Genomic DNA, 12,637 nt, shown 5'->3' with positions numbered 1-12,637 from the left:
CTTACACAAGCAGAAAGTATAGGTAAAATTTTCATGATTAAATAATTCTTATAATTAACAACCTATGTACATATATGTGGGTCTTTTTGTTTTGTTTTGGCAGATGGGAGCTGGGCCCTGGTATTGAGGGTACTGGAGACCAGACAAAGTTAACACCCTTATTGAACTAGTGATCTATCACTGTAAAAAGCTGGAGAAGCCAGATGTAGTAGAACATCTGTGGTAACAAATCCAAAATCATGTTAGTGTATTTATTATCTGAAACATGACGAAGTAATCAGCCAACATTGTATCATCTCCAAAAACAGCGCCACTCTAATGGAACCTGGAAAAACAAACATGGTACAACTTTGCATTTCACATGTGCATTTTAAATGCCATTATTTTTCCGTCTTTTGATCTTTTCTTTGTATTTGTAAAAGAAGCTTTCATCTCTAGATGTGTGTTGGGGGAGGTGTGTCCTTCCATGTTTATGATGCCAACAGCCAGCCAGGCTTTTGCAAACGACAGAGACTGTACCAAGGCAGTTACATCTGATTGCTTAACCCCTCAGCGTGCCTGGGAAGTTCAGGAGCCCCTGCTGTGATGTTTTGTTTGCACACATGCACAGATAAAGGCCACCACTCTTCTCATTAAACAAGCAGGCATGTGGGAAAATTAATAATTTAATTTGCAGGGAGAAGATGGATGTGGAAATCAAACGTAAGTCTACAACCTTCCCTGAGCGCTCACCTTAGTGTCTGAGGAAATCTGATGCCAATTCGGCCGCCTGACTCATGTCTCTGGGATGATATCAAGGTGTCAGCAAATTGGTGTTTTCATTCCACTGGGCTAGGAAGGGTTGTCTTGTCACAGTGTAGACACTCCAGGAGTGGGAGTGTGGTTGGGAGAGGGGAGAAGGAAAATACCGCTGCAATCATGCCATAATACGTGATTTTCCAGGGCTTCCAGTGCTTTCAAGAATCAGAACAGATCCGAGGGGAATTGCATGAACAAAGACTCAGAGACTCCAGAAGGGCTCTGTGTGGTGTCAGCAAGTCGTAGCTTAGCATAACCTACCAGTTTACTCACTACTCCTAGGAGGCATTTGGTTCTTTTCTTTCAAAAGAGGGGGGTGGGGACAGAAGTCTGCTTCTCATCCTGTTAGTTGCATTATGATCCTGAGCTACTCCACCAGCATGCAAGAGCAATGACAAGCACCCCTGATTTTACAGTCTTGGCAGAGTTGCATTTCCTTGAAAACTTTATGCATAAGGGTTGTCAGGACACTCAGATTACTCTGCAATTTTCTAAACCCACAGTTCCATAATGACACTGGCAACACCTCCCTAAACCTAAATGATAAAGTGCTCACACCCCCATTGAGTTGAGCAAATGACCTGCAGAGAATCCTGAGCTCCATTCTGCCCTTAGGCTCTTGGTTCAGCCCTGAAGGGCATCTGCAATAGGGAAGAAATTTTAGCGCTGCCACTGTCTACATAGAAACATAGAGAACAAAACAACTGACAAGAGGAATTTCCCTGAAGTAAGGGATCGCCGGCGGCACAAATCAGCATCATTATCATCGTCACAGCCAAACTTTCAAAGTGCATCTTTTCTTTCATTCCATTTATTTAAGGTCATTCTTTTGAACTTTCTCATTACTTGTGCTCATATGAGAACAGAGAACAGAGGACATCCCTAAATAAGGTGTTACTGGGAAGCTTTTCACAAGTTACCCTCAAGTTAGTATATTGTCCTTCACATGTCAAGATTACATCACTGGCCCACGGTCTAAAGGAAATACCCTCTAAAAGGCTTTTTTTTTTTTAATGGCAAGAATGCCATACATACTGTGTCCCCTGTATTCCATGGAAGCTAGATGACTAGGGTCAGTATATCAGGTATGGTTTTAGCATTGGATATAAATGAATTCTCCCAGAGAAAACTGGATCCTGGGACTTGATCACAACAGTACAGGTCCCTCCCCAGTGTCTTCATGAAGCACAGGGTTAAACATCCAGTACAATATGAATTTGAAGTCAGAAAAAAATGAATTTTGACTCCACCCCTAGGTAGAAGTATTAGCTGACTGGTACCTGAGAACACTATTACATAACTTCACAGATGCTATTTCTTTGGACTAATTCTTACCAAAATGTGACAGCCTTTAACATCTACCTATTTATGCTTCATTTTTTTTTCTGTAAATACAAAGTTGTCATTTTTGTCCTCTTATACAAGATATCCTCATAAATACTTAGGAATAACTTCCATATTCCTAGTAAGTCCTCTCTCTCTCTCTCTCTCTCTCTCTCTCTAGCTCAAGTATCTATAGTATTTTCCAGTATTCATCAAAGAGCATGATTTCCAAGCTCCTCCCCATCTTAGTTTCTTTTCTTCCAATAGTCTCTATTGTTGCTGCTCTCCTATAACAATATAGGGGGAAAAATAACCTACAAAGCTGATTCTTCTAGTCTCAGAACTTTCTATGCAACAGACTGATTGACCTTAATAAATAAAATTACCGAAGTCAATGGTACAGTCTGACAAAGAAGACTGGTCACAATCACAAGGCCCAGGGGATTTAAAGAAAGGTCATTTCTTCATATTGATAACAGGGTTTACGTTTACAAATGGTTGGAAGTCCACCGTTAGTCTCAGGACTGGCCTAGTGTTCAATGTGACTCTAAACACCTGTAAATAGTCACCTGAAGTGTGAATATATCATTTTCGTAAAAGAGCATTTCCTAATCAACTAGATTGAACAAGTTTCTGGAGGATGTGAGATTCTCATGTTTCAATCTATAATGAACGTTAATGTTCAACATTAGCAACCTTGTAGGAAACACTACTTTGCTTGAATTTAACGCCAGCACACACACGTATGGACTTGTACATGTCTTTAAACAAACCCCTATGTCTTTAAACAAACCCCTATGCAGATTTTAAGAACTGTAGCTGATAGAAACAGTTAATATTTGTCAAGTACTTAATATGTGCCAGGCACTCTGCTAAGTGTGTGAATGAATGAAATAGAGTATTTCATTCAATCTCACTAATCCTATGAGATAGATGACATTATTATTATTACTTCATTATCACCCTTATTTTACAGATGAAAAACACTAAAGTTAAAGAAGTTAAATAAATGTGCCAACGGTCACACAACCAACAAGCAGCGGGATGTGGGAACTGAACACAGGTCTACCTCACTTCCACATCCATGCACATGATCAACTCGTGGTACTTCCCCTCCAGTGACTATAGCAAAGGTCATCTCTCCAGGGAATGAACAGCCTCTCTGGAAGACTGAAAGTAAATTCTGAGTTATCATGTATTATGGCTGAGCCCACAGATTCTCCATCTTATTACTCCATGAGGCATAACTGTGACCCATCAACTACCACTAGAATAAAATACTCAAACTGTCACTGCAAGGGTCTACTACCTATGTGTGCATAGTCATTCACAGCAACATGTAGGTAGGCACAAATACTACCAGTTAAGAATTAGTTCAGCTAGAGATAAACTTTGAAGAATCACCATTACTATAAATGTGATAAGTATATGAATATACTGTATGTGTGTTCCTTTCCCTGTGGGGTCTCCATCATCAACAGAACTACCAAGAAATAAAACCCATTTTGTTAACAGACATCAGAATCTACAGAAGAATATTGACCTTCAAAGAGCCACTTATTCATTCAACAAATATTTCTTGAGTGCCTATATGTACCAGGCCCTATTCTGAGCACTGGGAATATAGCTGTGAACAAATCAGCAAAATCCTTGTCCTTGTGGAACTTATCTTCAAACAATTTTGCTGACTTTCAAAGTTCTTGGCTCTTTTTTCTTATAATTGCCTTTAGAAGCAGATTCAAAGTTCCATAGGAACAGAGAATCATTATGCTCTCCATGCATCATGAATGTCTAGATGCTGGCAGCTGACTTCCCTAGTCATATTCACGGAGAGAGTGAGCCTTCCATACTAGATGCTGTGGGGAACGCCACAAAAGTTGATGACGGATGTTCTCATACATGGCACAATATGGAAGTAATACCTTTCTGATTGTGGAATTGACTATAATTTTGTAGCAGGAAATGTGTGCCTAATCATTTTCAGTTCAGATTACTACATTGGTTTGTACTCTTTGAAGACAACCCAGGGATGAACACGTCCGGTGGCAGAGGAAACGGGCTCAAGGTTCAGTGTGGCCACAATGGCAATGGCTAGGGGCTACCTGGCCACTGTGTAACCATCTTCCAGACAAGGACTTCTCCTTAGCTCTTAGGAGATTGCTTCCATAAACAATTAAATGTTATTATCTTTCAAATCATCAAGTGCTTTAGGAAATTAAAACTATCTCTCTGCCAGGCTAAGGAAATGATAAATCCAGCTGGATAAAATGCAGTCTTCTACCTTATATGATACATATGACTTACCAAGATTTGTGCAAGGCCTATAAAACCATGCCTGTACAAAGTGTTATCCATCAAATAAAAATAAAACAGGTCAAAAAGCAGTCAAGGTAAGCCAAATTAAAGCCTCTGGCTTATTTTTTTGCATAATGTCCTACAACCAAGCAATAAGGAAAAATCTGCCATAACTCACTGCAAATGTGACACCTTCAAACAAATCTCAAATTCCCATGATAGAAGAACATAATACAAATAAGACTTTAATTTTCTTTTCTTTAAAAACAAAACACACACACGTTCCCTGATCTCACTCCCAGGAATGTTGATTCAACAGATATGGAGTGTTAATTTCCTTCATTTAAGAATATAGAAACAGTTGGGCCTATTCTTTAGAACAGTTCTTACCCAATGTATGAAGAGGAAGATGGCAGCAGGACTTGTTGGGGTACATACCTCTCTCATCCCCCATCTTCACTCACACTCCCCTTCAGCTTGAACTGTTGGGTTTATCACTTCAATCCACCTCTTAACAGCATGCTAAATATCCTTGCCCATGACCTTCTATTAGTTCCTTCTGGTAAAACCATAACTCTAGAAGAATCAAACTACCTTTGAGCTCCAAGCCTATATCCCTTTGCTGCCGATCACACAGCCAGGTATGTGATTATCCTACTCAGAGATCAGGGTTACTCAAACTCAAGTTGAAAACCTTTTATATATTCTAGTAGGTTCCAGGTTAGTAAGCTCTCCCCTTCCTGTATTTTAATTTTTTGAGGTGGGGTGGGAGGAAGGGAGGGAGGCAGCAAGTGCAAGTGGGGGAGGGGTAGAGAAAGAGGGAGACTCAGAATCTGAAGCAGGCTCCAGGCTCTGAGCTGTCAGCACAGAGCCCGACACAGGGCTTGAACCCACAAACTGTGAGATCATGACCTGAACCTAAGTCTGATGCTTAAATGACTGAGCCACCCAGGCGTCCCTCCCCTTCCCTGTATTTTAAACCTCTGCTCCCTCAGATCTTATCTCCACCTCTGTACCGCACCCCACTTCTCTGTCTCTCTCTCTCAGCAAGTGACGTTACCTCTATTCCCAGAGATGAACATCAGGGAACCTCTAACCTTTCTACCACCAGGCTGCTTCTGCCTCCACTCTTTTCTTCAAGCTCTCTTAACATGGAGGCAGAATCCTCTAAGGGAAGGCCATCCCCTCCACCCAGGTTCATTAATCTTCTTCACTCTCCTCTTCCTTCTCAATTATCCCTTCTCTTATCTTCATCCTCTTTTTAGTGGCTCATTCTTCTTAACATTCAAAGCCAAGGATGGCAGGTGCTTTTCTGTGTCTATCGACAGCCATGCTCCACTTATCCTAAGAAAGCATGCAGTTCAGGGAACAGGAGTCCTCTCCCCAGCACAAGAGGATGAGTTGATTACTCTAAACCAGTGGTTCTCAAACCTGAAAATGCATCAGATTTGTCTAGATGGATTATTTGAACCAGACTGGTAAGCCCCATCCCCACAATTTCTCTTTCAGTGGGACTGATATGCAGTCCAAGAATTTGTATTTCTCTAATAAGTTCCCAGGGGATCCTGATGCTGCTGGTCCAGAGTCAACCCTTTGAGAACCCCTGGTCCAAATCAGACTTGATTATCACATTAACCTTTGCTAATGATTCATTTAGAATGGGCAAATAACCCAGTTCTAGCCAACAAGATATAAATAGAAGTCTAATGGAGTAGGGGTTAAAAAAAAAAAGCCTGGGAAAGAATTTTGTTCCCTTATAAAGAGAGAACAAGGATCACTTTTGTTGTTTTTGCTCTGAAATGGTAACATGGAATTGAAGAAACCTTCTAGTGTTCATTAAGTGTCAAGCACAAAGACAAAATCCAAGAGGAAGGTAGAGTGGAAACAGTGAAAACCTGGCTTGAGTATATTTTTAGGCAACTACAGCAAGCCTGGATCCAACAATCTCCAGTTTTCTCTTTACGTGAGATAAATAATAAAGGCATTTAATACAACCACCATTAGATATTTAGTTGCAATCAAATACAACTAATTCATCAACTCCTGGACATCTAAAAATTCCAAATCCTTCTCTAGATAGAATTCTATTTTGCTCTTTCATTTTAATACAAATTTCTAGAATGACAAGGGTCCTCCATTTTGTTATCTCTTTTTGGCCCTTCTGCCCTTTCCAGTATGTCTTGCACTCTTTTCATTCCACCAAAAACATTCTCCCTGGGTTCTCACCATAACCCTCTTGATTATAATAGACATTTTTCCCGACCTGGTCCTATTTGCTCTTCTGCAACACTTGATACTGTTGAGCCTCTCATTTTATTTCTCTTGGTTTCCATGGTACTGACATCCTCTCCTGGTTTCTTCCTACATCTCTATTACTTCTTAGTCTTTCCCCTATTCCGACCTTAAGTACTGCATTGTTTAGAAGTCACATACATCTCTTTCATACTCAGTCCCTTAAACTCACACATTCTCTAAGTTGCTTCAATTGTATCTATAGGCAGATGGTTTCCACACCTGTACCCTCTTAACCAGTCCTCCCTGTGAGCTCCAGGCTCTGATGTTAAAGACATTCAAGTGCCTTTTCCTCCACTCAATGCCTGTGACATTTCAAAATCAACACGACCCAAAATGAATTCATCATTTCCACCCATATAGTTCTCATTCCTCATTTTCCTTCCTTAATCCCTATTTCACGGACTAACACTGACCTTACTTTGCCATCCAACTGACAAATGTGGGCAACATCCATGGATCCTTTTCCTTTACCCCCTTGTTTCCAATCAGCCGTCAATTCTATTTCTTAAGTATCTCTAGTCAGTTCTCTCTGTGAGTTCCAGCACATTCCCGTCAGGACTCTCATGACACATTGCCTAGGCTCCTGCAAGACCCACCACCAGTGTCCTAATACTGTTTGCAGCCAATTCCTTCTCTGACTGTAGTCAGAGTAGCTGCATTTGATTACAACACTATGCTCAAAACCCCTCAAAGGCACCCTTGACCTTTGTTTGGAATCCAAACTTGGTTCTCAAGGGTATATAGGGGCATCCCCAGTCAGCTTCTCCTTTGGCCCTTTGGTTCTTTCAGCCGTAGCCACATTAGCTTTCTTTTAAGCTCTTCATACTTGACATGTTTCTTCCGATGGTCAGGCCCTTTCACTTGCTATTTAGATTTCAACTCAAGTATCACTTTCGCAAAGAAACTTGACCTTCCAAACCAGACCAAATCAACTCATGATCATGAGGTACCATTTGCTTCTCCTTGGGAACACTTGTGAAAATTGCACGTGTTTTTTTGTTTATTTGTTTTTAATCTGTGATAGCTTAAGGAGTGTTTTGTCTCTTTCATGGGAGCCATGCTTATTGTTGGTTTTTGCTCATCAGAGTTGAGTTTGCTTGATTTATGACTCACATTCACCAATATTTGCTAAATATTCAATTACGGACGGACGGAAGGAAGGAAGGAAGGAAGGAAGGAAGGAAGGAAGGAAGGAAATTTGGTTTCTTTTCAAGTCACTCCTCACTACAGCCCAATTTCCTTGATCTTGTCAAGCTATGTTGACTTGCTTTCGACTTAAATACCTTTGCTAAAAACTTCTGCAGCATCCTTTAACATCCATCACATCTGTAATTATGTGTTAAAAGTCTGTTTTTCTCCCTTGACTACAAGAAGACCTTTGCTCGTTACCACTGAATCACTTGGTGTCTGGCATATAACAGGTGCTCAAAATATGTGTGTTAAGTTAAAGTACCTTTTCCTTTTTTCAGTATTTCCTTAAAAATGCCATATATAATGCAAGGAATAATGAATACAGTGGATATTAATATGTATACTAACTTGACTTCTCAAGCTACTCTGACATTGGTCAAGGTGGGATCAAAATTAAAATGTGGCTTTCCTGTTACAGATTCTGCTTTTGGTGACTTTCAGCAAGGGTTTTTGGGAAAAACTGTTGTGTTGGAAGACAACGACTAGCGTTGCATCTCACAACAATTGCATCTCACATCTCCCTGGAGTGAATCTAGTGATGGTGCATAAATTAAGCAAAATTAAATTAAATAATTTGAATCCCATAAAAAGGCAAAAAAGATGACGGAAGCAGGGAGAATCAATTCAAAATGTCTTGACTGTCAATAAACTCTGTGCCTTTCTTTTTTTATTTTTAAAGTTTTTTTTTTTTCCAACGTTTATTTATTTTTGGGACAGAGAGAGACAGAGCATGAACGGGGGAGGGGCAGAGAGAGAGGGAGACACAGAATTGGAAACAGGCTCCAGGCTCTGAGCCATCAGCCCAGAGCCTGACGCGGGGCTCGAACTCACAGACCGCAAGATCGTGACCTGGCTGAAGTCGGACGCTTAACCGACTGCGCCACCCAGGCGCCCCAACTCTGTGCCTTTCTTGGTCTCTAGTTACTCTGGTCTGAAATTCTAATTCCTGACTTCTTCAGACAATCCAACTTGCCTACCACCTGCCTTCACAATGTCTAGTGATTCTGCTCTTCACACTGTAGAGATGGGGAAGTCATGGGTGACTCTTCGTTTTCTCAGAACAGTGTGAAGTATATCCCTACCAAACATTTCTTGCTGGATGGTCTCTTCCCCAGACTATATTATAGAACAAATACACCAAATGATCTGACCATTATGGGCTCCTCTAATGGAGGAAAGGAACAAATTCATTCTACTGAATTTAAAAAGTTCTCTAGCCCATTCTCTTCAATCTACCCCAGATGTTTCCTCTCTGAGCTAAAACAGGCTACTTTGCAGCTGTCTTAGTTGTTAAGTATTAACCAAACCAATATTTTTAAAGAGAGATCAACAAATCTATACAGTAGTTCCCCATTATCCGTGGTTTTGCTTTCTGCAGTTTCAGTAACCTGCAGTCAATCGCTGTGTAGAAGCAGATGATTCTTCTTCTGACATTCTCAGAAGGTCAATAGTGGCCTAATGCTACATCACAATGCCCACATCATTCACCTCACTTCATCTCATCACAAAGGCATTTTATCACCTCACATGAATACATTACAGTAAGATATTTTGAGAAAGAAAGAGACCTCATTCACATAACTTTTATCACAGTATATTTTTGTAAGTGTTCTATTTTCTTATTAGTTATTACTGTTAATCTTTTACTGTGCTTCGTTTATAAATTAAACATTGCCATAGGTATGTAAGTATAGGGAAAAAAGTATATACAAGGTTTAGCACTATCCACAGTTTCAGGCATCCACTGGGGAATCTTGGAACATAAACTCCATGTTTTTTTGTTTTTTTTGGGGGGGGAGGGCTACTGTAATTCCTAAATAATAGTGGAAACATATGGAAAAGTGTAAGAAAATGCATTAATTCAACAAACATTCAGTTTCTACTTTGTAGCATGTACTCTTCTCGGTCCTGAGACCATAGCAATGGATCAAAGTGAGCCTGTCCTCATGAGGCTTGTGGTTTAATAGAAGACACAAATACAAACGTGTGTGTGTGTATGTACACGGACACACACACACATTTCTAACACACCTGACATCTTCCATACCCTTCTTAGAATCTCCATAGGGACGGGGGTTATAATCAGTCATGAAGGAAAGATAGTTCTCCATTTTCTTTACACCCTGCAACTTTATCCCATTTCCTTTTTCCTCTCTTTCTTTGTTTCTTCATTCTTTTCTCTTGCTTGGCATCTTAGGCTCACTGTCAAATTTTAGGAGTAAATCTATCTTTTATTTAAAGGAGACACAACGTTGCCATCTTTATCCCCTACGATATACTTTTGAACTGGGCTCAACTTAGTTGGCAAACCTCATATACGCTATTTGATATTTCCCCATCAACTCTCAGATGAGGATCTCAAAATGTTATCATATAACACTTACCAAGAACTGACAACGTGTGAAATGTCATTCAGAGCCGAGAATTAGTCTTGGCCGCTGCTCAGTGGGCTCACTAATGCAAACTTTAATTCACCGAGGACACCAAAAACCGCCTAAAAGGGCTATTAGGACAACTATCAGAAAGTTCAATTTGCTGTCTCCAGGTCCCGACAGTGGTGTTAGTGCCAAGAATTAAGAGCCAGCTACAAAACCTGCTCCGTTTTATGTTACCTATAGAAAAAAAAATCCTCAAAAATTAGTCCAGTTCAATAAGTGATCTCATTTACTTTCAGTTCTTAATGTCTACCTTAAATCTAATCATCTCTCTTCTTAGTGTCAAATAATTTTCTAGTTGTTTAAATAATGTACCAGTGTCTTTCCAAGGTATAATGAGGCCCTGTGTAAATCTCTTCAATAACAATCTCATTAACTATGAAGTAAGTCCAACACAACTTTCTATCATGTTTAAGACTTTCAACGTATCTGGAGGATCAGCTGGAAAATCACTTAAACCTTTATACAGAGAATAGTTTACTGCACTTTGCCTTTCGGGCAACCAAATGACAAAACATATCTGAATTCCACATGGTATCATTCTCAACTAGACATCTGAAAGCTTCTGAAGGGGAAATGCTTCTCAGGTTGATGGGTTGAAGAGTCCTGTTTCCTTTCTGCTTTTCTCTACCTTTCACCCCGACAGAAATTTAGGACCCTGATGAATCATTTCAGGAGGCAGAATTCTTTTCCTCACCAATTACTCTCAAAGAAATTTTATGAATGAGATGGGCTGTAGTGAGGCTCCAAGACGTAGACCTTCCTTGGGCTGATCTCACAGATTTGGATCGCTTTTTTTTTTTTTTTTTTTTGGAAGACAAGACAACAATGCCAAGCCATAGTGATGACAACTTAGAATGACAAACGTTGTGCAAAACTCAAGGTGCAGCTTGACTGTGTGCACATAAGAATCCAGTGTCTCCTTGAGGCTTCAGTTTTGGTTAAAAGAACCAAATGTAAAAGGTTGGGGGGAGGGCTAGGATGATATGCCAGTTTACTGCTTAGAACACAATTTTAACAACAAAGTGATAGAGCATGAAAACCCGGTTATTCGACAGCACGTGGCTACACAGAGGACAGCTCAGTGAGCCCCTCCTGCCTGACTTGTCACAATGACTGACACTTTCTAATATTGAGCTGGAAATAATATGGATATTTAATACTGCAGCGTTTACAGCAAATAGAAGCAAAGCACTATTGTTTATCAGCAATCTATTTCTGATGGCATGAATCTATATAGACATAATTATTGTTGAATGATGAGCTCTGATTTTCACATTATGGCATAAACAAATCTGCAGGATATTCACAATGTTTCATCTTGCGTGATGGGAAAAACCTCATAAAGCCAAATTCCTAAGTATTTCCTATGCTTTCCACTTGAATTTTGACTAAAATTTACCTTTTAGATCTGTTATGCCACTCATGAATTTTTTACAGTATCCATCTGTGCTTTGCAATCTCTATTCTCCATGGTTCCACATTGTTTTGGCTAACTAACAGGCCCATATGTTGCCTTAATGTATTTCTGCACAATGTTTGTGCTTTAAAAAAAAAAAAACCACAGGGAAAAACCACAGGTCTAAATAAGCTATAAAGAGCATCCACATACAGTTAGACTGTCTTTACTGAGTCTGGAGACATTATGATTCTGCTGCGACAAGCAGCATTTGTCTTCATTTTGTCTGACTGTCCTCATGTGTTATTATTAGTGGCTGTCAGGCTGAGGCAGAAAAAAATAGCATCACTTGAGTAAGAAGAAGTTGAATGCATAAATGCAACACTACACATGGTGGCTGAGGGTGAGAGAGGCTGTTTGAAATGCTTAAATGCAAACACCAGGATGAGGAAATTTAAAAGTGAAAATCCTTACTTGGCAAATGTGAGGAGAAAAAAAAATATGACTTCCTTGTCTAAAAAGCAAAGTGAAGGCTAATTATTGACAAAAATTTCGCAGCCTCCGAATGTCTTTGAAGACCATCTTTTCAACATGTCAGCTTAGCTTTAATTGTAAGAAAACAAATATGTTGGAACATTTGCCTCCAGTCCGGTGTTTCAGATAATGTTGACAAATACCTTGCATTTTAAAGTTCAGCTTTTAGTGTTCGAATAAAGTAACTTGAAAGTGTATTTTCCATGCAAACCTCTTTCAAACGCTGGTATATTCTCCCACTCTAAACAGGTGCCATGAGGGTAGCGCCTGCACTTCCAACACTTTTTTTTGCAAGTTCCCTCTCACTTGGCTTCCCACTATTTCAGGAGACAGTTCATCTTATTTCTTGTTTTTGTCATTAAAAGAG

At 39.8% G+C, this 12,637-nt stretch overlaps 1 protein-coding gene across 9 annotated transcripts in view; it reads right to left on the bottom strand.

Moving 5' to 3' along the window:
* Positions 1 to 12,637, bottom strand: part of NPAS3 (neuronal PAS domain protein 3) — an 853,174-nt gene that overhangs the window by 377,865 nt on the left and 462,672 nt on the right. The gene's annotated exons all lie outside the window — the stretch shown is intronic.

Source organism: Acinonyx jubatus, chromosome B3 (assembly GCF_027475565.1).
Source record: "Acinonyx jubatus isolate Ajub_Pintada_27869175 chromosome B3, VMU_Ajub_asm_v1.0, whole genome shotgun sequence".
Lineage (NCBI taxonomy): Eukaryota > Metazoa > Chordata > Mammalia > Carnivora > Felidae > Acinonyx > Acinonyx jubatus.
This window is presented reverse-complemented; position numbering and strand designations above follow the sequence as displayed.